The sequence below is a fragment of the Thunnus thynnus genome, chromosome 3 (assembly GCF_963924715.1).
Source record: "Thunnus thynnus chromosome 3, fThuThy2.1, whole genome shotgun sequence".
NCBI lineage: Eukaryota > Metazoa > Chordata > Actinopteri > Scombriformes > Scombridae > Thunnus > Thunnus thynnus.
In genome coordinates, this window is record NC_089519.1 from 36,956,669 (window position 1) to 36,963,765 (window position 7,097).

Below are 7,097 nucleotides of genomic sequence, written 5' to 3' on the forward strand. Positions count from 1 at the left end.
TACGTTATTCAGCAAAGCACAAATAGTTCTTTTTTACGAATATTTGTTTCATATGAATATTTTAAAAATTATTTGTATTCAGGAAGAAAAAAAAAACCCCCGTCAAATACCAGCGCACAGGTCAGTTACATCACTATCTCAGTGTCTCTCCTCTGCTCCGCTGTGACGTCTATCAGCAGGTCTCAACGAGGGGAGTCACATCCACCTGCTGCATGACGCACATTTCCCAATTTGGACATCACTACCGGAGTTGGGGGTGTTCCCCAGAGATAAAGCTGAACTACTGACGTAAGTGAAGTGCTCCCAAGAGACTCTCCATAACCTGTTGTTCCCCTTCTCCTTTCCACAAAGTTAGGTTGTAAAAAATAGGCAATAAATGAAAAGTGAAAAGCAAGAATCACCTTTGAAGTTCTTTCAGCGCAGTCGTCTATGATCTGGGAGACTCCAGTTCAAGACCTGGTGTGGGGACCTCCTTCACAAGGTAGTTTATTCATGAACACTTATTGTAACACTTTAATTTTCTAAAATTAAAAGTGTCATAAAAACAAAAACAGGATTTTAAGCCTCTTTCCACTTTTATTCGAATACAAATACAGATACAAATACAAATACAAATACTGGTACATCCCTAATCCTTTGTAGTCATTTTTAACTTCTTATTTACTGGTTTTACTTGTTTTAATTTGTTTCTACCAGTTTGTTTTTAATCCTGGTTGTTTTTACATTGTAAGTCGGCTTTGAGACTCTTAAAATACGTTTTGGTCGACACAAAATCTTCCTGCACTGTTGACGAAGATGAAGACAGACTAGATGTTGACTGTTTGTCTGCAGCGGATCACAAGTCTCTTCAAGTTGGTTTTCACAGATATATATTGAAACCCAGCGGCTGCCAGGAGGGTAGCAAAAACATTTAATAAATGACATTCATCAGTCCAATCCGCAAGACCTGATCGTGTGTTTTCTTTTCCTGTGTATCCTCGCAGAGCCCCCGGGCACACAGACTGAGAGAGCTTTCTCCTCCTGCGGAGAAAACTCAAAAGTGAGAAAGTGTCTATGAGGAGGAAAGCCAAGCTTCCACTGTGGTCGACCTACTTTTACCAGGAGCCAACCTCCATCGAAGGGAAAATGGCAGAAATATGGAAACCGAGCCTCAAACGCTGCACTCAAGAGTTTGGGTTCAGAAGCACTTTAAAATGGCATTTAAATTGCTCTAAATATGGATGTGTGGGAGCTCAGAAGTCTTTCTGGGGGTTGTGTTTGTGCATATTTTACTTCATGCTCTGTGATTTGATTCCAGTTCAGGTTTTTAACTCACCACTTACACTGGAGGAAAACACTCAACCTTCAAAAACTTTGCAGGGAAAATATCTTTTTCTTCCAGAATATTTTTTTTTTTAAAGTTGGAACTGAAGATTTTCTGAAGACCTAATGTTTTTTGTTTTTTTTACTTTAAAGAGTAACTTAACACCAGGCTGAAAAGCATTTATTCTCTCTGCCCTGGTTGACAGTTTGAAGCCAGCATCACTGGCCAGAAGTGTGCTCATTGCACCTTTAACTCCGTCCAACAGTGATGTCACACGGTACCGGGGTACACCTGTATGTCACCGCAAGCGAGGTGAGAGGTCAAACCACAGGAGGTCTCTTTGAAGACTAAAATCTGCTGGTATCTCCATCACACTTAACATTAAACCCAGACTGTTATTGTTGCTGGGTAGACTGGTGGCTATTCTTAACCAGTATGAGTGAATACTGTAAATAACATCACCATACATTCACCACCGACTGTGTGTGTGTGTGTGCGGCTTTTTCTGGATACATGAAGTTATATTTAAAACAAATATCTGATCCCGACACACTGAAACCCTAAACTAATTTTACCCACACACACACACACACACACACACACACACATTTCTGTACTTGTGAGGACCCTCATTGACATAACACACTCTCCAGCCTTTAACCTTAACCTTGTAATCAGGTCTGAACTTTGAAGAAGTGAGAAATAAGACAAAATGTCCATTTGTCACTTCAATCATCTAATTCTTCAAATTAGGGTTGGGGTTAGGGGTTAGGGTTGGGGGGTTAGGGTTAGGGGGTTGGGGTTAGGGTTATGGGGTTAGGGGATTAGGGTTAGAGGGTTAGGGGGTTAGGGTTAGGGGGTTGGGGTTAGGGTTAGGGGATTAGGGTTAGGGTTCGGGTTAGAGGGTTAGGGTTAGGGGGTTGGGATTAGGGGGTTAGGGTTAGAGGGTTAGGGTTAGGGGGTTGGGATTAGGGGATTAGGGTTAGAGGTATTGGGTTAGAGGGTTAGGGGGTTAGGGGATTAGGGTTAGAGGGTTAGGGGGTTAGGGTTAGGGGGTTGGGGTTAGGGTTAGGGGGTTAGGGTTCGGGTTAGAGGGTTAGGGTTAGGGGGTTAGGGGATTAGGGTTAGAGGGTTAGGGGGTTAGGGTTAGGGGGTTGGGGTTAGGGTTAGGGGATTAGGGTTAGGGGGTTAGGGTTAGGGGGTTAGGGTTAGAGGATTAGGGGGTTGAGGTTAGGGTTAGGGGATTAGGGTTAGAGGTATTGGGTTAGGGGGTTGGGGTTAGGGTTGGAATTAGGGGGTTGGGGTTAGGGATTAGGGGTTCAGGGATTAGGGTTAGGGTTGGGGTTAGGGGGTTGGGGTTAGGGGTTCAGGGATTAGGGTTAGAGGGTTAGGGTTGGAGTTAGAGGGTTAGGGGGTTGGGGTTAGGGGTTCAGGGATTAGGGTTAGGGGATTAGGGTTGGGGTTAGGGGTTTTTTTCCCCCAATTTTTTTAAAACGTCCTCACTTTCCAGAAATTTCACTTTTCAAAATGTCTTTTCTTACCAAAAAATGTCCTCATCTGCCTAAAATGTCATCACTTTTTATATTAAAAAAAAAACCCTCCACTTGCCAAAAATATGCTCGATTTTCCTTTTTATCATCCTCGCTTTTCATAAATGTCTGTTTTTCAAAATGTCCTCATGTCCCGTTCACTTTCAGAAACGTCCTTACTTTGAGCCAGTTTTTCTTTTTTTCCTCTATTTCAGTAGCTGCTGAATAATTTTTTTTCATCTTTTTAAATGTTGTGTTCTGTAAACTTCCTCGAGTAAACAGCTCCTGTTTACTTGTTTGGTGCTCTGCCCTACTTTATATCATAGAGGAGAAGCTGGTTTGTTTTCTTCTTTTTAAAAAAAAAAAAAAAATCAAGCCTGTGTCAAACGCTCTCAGCCTAATTTTGTCCTCATTTCTTTTTAGCTCTGGCTGCTTAAAACATAAACACGTATCAATGAATAAATAAATATGGATGTACAATGCAAATACGAAAGGCTCGACCAAAACAAGCTTTGGGTGAAATTATAGACAGACTTTTAACTGCGGTAAAAAAAGAGGCTGGTGTTGTGTTCAAAGTGGTCAACATCTGACTCTGACCTCTGACCTTCAGGCTCCTGAATGCTCCAGCTGTTTGTGCCATGAAGGTGTGTGTGAGGACCAGCAGTAGACACAGTGTGTTTTTAAGAGGGTCTAATATGAAAAGTGTCAACATCATCTGTAATTGTCTCTAACCCTGGGATTCCACTGGGAGCGTGTCAGAAGCAGAGTGTCTTCACTGCGGGGAAGCCTTCCGCTGTTTAAAGTCAGTTGCACTCCTACTACAGTAATTACAGCAGCCTAGTCAAAGCTGATAAAGTCCCTTAAGGCTACCGTAATTACTGCAGTAGCAGGGCAACTGAACTGCCCAATTTTGTTAACTTGCTCAGCTTTCGTTGATTTGATCATTTTCCTTGATCTTTTTGCTTCTACTATGGTTCAGTAGGCTATGTAATGGTTTCTTTATTCGTCTGTTTTAATTACGTATATTGTTGATATACGACCAGGAGTCTGCATGGGGTGTTTTATTTTGAAAATTGGAATCGGATACATTGACTAGAGGGTTAGGGGTTAACCCTTACCCTAACCCTAACCCTAACTGCAGAATACAATAGCAGCAGAAGAAGAGAGAGAGGGGTAGGTGGTATTTATAGGAATGGTGGAAGGGGCGCGGTTGAGGTGTGGTCCTGCTCCTGAAACTTCACAATTTGGCCACTTAGAGACGTTTTGGAGAGGTTCGGGGACACCAGTGACACCACAAACTAAAAACTCCGTTGCTCCCATACAGTTAGGTCTAGAGGTCTGAAATTTTATACAGGTGTGGTTGACAAGATGTAGAAGGTATGTGGAGATTTACATGGTTCTGGCATAAAGCATGTCCTAGTTATTGTTATTCAAATATGACTCATTATAGACGAAGACCAAAAACTCTTTTTTGAGCCTTATTTGAACTGATGTAGTTTTGGTTGTGTTTTAGCCACATGCTAAACAAACGCATTTCAAGAAACTGGAGGATGTCACCTTTCAAATGAAGCCTAATACTTGCATTTTGGCCTCATAATTCTTATAAGTTATAAGTGTTTCCATTTGGGTATACCAAATAGGCGAAAATTTAAAAAAAAAAAAAAAAAAAAGGGTGGATACTAAAAGGTTAAAGTATAGTTTCACAATTTTTCAAGTGTGTCAGGTGTCCTTATGATGGTTTTCCTCGCTGTAATCATTCCTCTTGTTCATACTGGATATTAAAAGATTCTTCAAATGTGCTTTCAGTGTAAGTGATGGAGGCCAAAATCCACAGTGTGTCCACACAGTCATTTAGTGGAAATATGGCGTCTTTGTGTTTCCTCAGATATCTGTATAATAAATACTATTAGTATGTAATATGCAGTTGGCCCATTGCATGCTGGGATAGGCTTGATGGATGCATGTAGATGAGGACGTGTTGTGTAAAATTATCTGTTCTGATGAATATTTGTCAGAGAAAATGAAACTGTTTTACTGTAGTCTGCTTAACATACAGTACGTTGGTTAAATCCGGTCCCAGTGATGTTCGGACATGTCTGGACGTGTTTTTCCATCATCACCATCGGTGCGATGCGTGTTTCTGTTTTTAACCGCGTCTCAGACTAATATACATGCCGACGTGTGACTGTGCATGTGTACAGCTGGCACAAACAAAGCTGAGATGGAGGCAGCGACACTCGATCTCCACGTGTTTTCCTGTAGCTCGGAGCACATGGCCCACTGTGCGTCCCCTGTATCGGGTGTCGCGGTAAGCAGAGAAGCTCGGCCTGAGTCTGTTATATTTAGACTTAAGGGGGGAGTGGGGGGGGGGGGGGTCAGCGCTGTGTTAACCCCCCTGCAGCCACACAACAGGCTTCCAGCTCTGCCTCGGGTTACGAGCCGCTCAGTTTAGCACAAGCGACGTCGGGGAACTAGTCGGCGAACGTCAAGGATTTATGATGAGAGATAAAAGTCCATCGGGTGTTGCTTAAGGACACCTCGCTCTGTTCTGTGTGACGCCATGCCAACCCCCCCCCCCAAAAAAAAGAGACAGGGACAGCGCCGAGGCCGGAAACCCAATCAGGAGGGCGGGAATGGCTCCAACACGTTGACTAAGCAGAGACGGTTGGCATCCTGTCACTGCACAGCTCAGCTGATATACTGCCGAACAAACAAACTCTAAGATTCATAAATGTTCTGTGGAGCATGATGGGTAAATGACACATCAGAGAGATCATCTGAAAGTCAAAGGCTCCTTAAACATGAGGCTGTTTTCATTCCAGACATTTCTTTCAGTTATTTTACATAATGCATAAGAATCAAGTAGGAAAGTATTTAAACTTGCTTATGTTTTGTTTTCACAGTGAAAATCCAATCTGCATTTATTTGACACTGTTTATAGCGCTGCCACTAGTGTTGCCAGATGACAAAAAGCAGACCAATCAAAGCCGAGAACCTTTTAATTTAGGAAAAGCTTTTTGTTTACGGTGTGGTGCAAAAGTTTGAGACACTAAAAGTAAAGTGAGGATGCAGCTTTGCCTTTAAAACAGCAGCAGTTCTCCTCAGTGTTTCAGTCGTTCCTGCATCTTCTTCTTCTTCTTCTTCAGCTGCTTCTGTCTCTTCCTGTTAATCCTGGACTGACTCCATGATGTTGAGATCAGAGACCATCTGCTGCAGGACTCCTTGTTCTTCTGGTTGCTGAAGATAGTTCTTTATGACTCTGGCTGGATGTTTGGGCTCGTTGTCATGCTGCAGATGATCAGACGCCTCCCTGATGGTGCCGCATTATAAATAAGAACCTAAACATCTAAAGTGCCTAAAATATTTGCACTGTACTGTATAAACTATATTATGATTTCTATCATAAAATTGTCATTATTGTAACTACAGCTTTTGAGTTTGCCTAATGCAACACTCTCTGTAAGTAAAAAACAACAAATACTCAAATTACTGTAATAACACAAAGAAAAGCAGCAGACTCTCACATTAGAGATAATCAATTATTAAAATAGTTGCCAATTAAGTCTTCTCGTTCAATCAACTAATCGATTAATCGTTCCAGCTCTTGTTGGTTTATAGTGTCTGTGACACAAAATGAGCCCAAACAGGAAACATTACCTGCTTCTGTACCTGCGTACTACGAAAAAACAATGATTTACATAAACATCAGAAAAACAGATGAGATGTTGACATCAGGAAGTTGTAATATTCTGTATTACATGTAATATGGTCCTGAGCCTTCAAGGGTTTGAAGATACGAATATTTAGGGGTGTGCCCGATAACAATTACGTTATTCAGCAAAGCACAAATAGTGTTTTTTACGAATATTTGTTTCATACGAATATTTTAAAAATTATTTGTATTCAGGAAGAAAAAAAAACCCCATCAAATACCAGCGTGCAGGTCGGTTACATCGTTATCTCAGTGTCTCTCCTCTGCTCCGCTGTGACGTCTATCAGCAGGTCTCAACGAGGGGAGTCACATCCACCTGCTACATGACGCACATTTCCTAATTTGGACATCAGAGTTACTGACACATCCAAAGTGCTGCCGAGGGACTCTCCATAACCTGCTGTTCCTCTTCTCCTTTCTACAAAGTTAGGTTGTAAAAAATAGGCAATAAATGAAAAGTGCAAAGCAAGAATCACCTTTGAAGTTACACCTGCAATGAGGTGATGAGTAAAGTTTTAGTTCAGTAGTCAGCGCAGTCGTCTATGATCTGGGA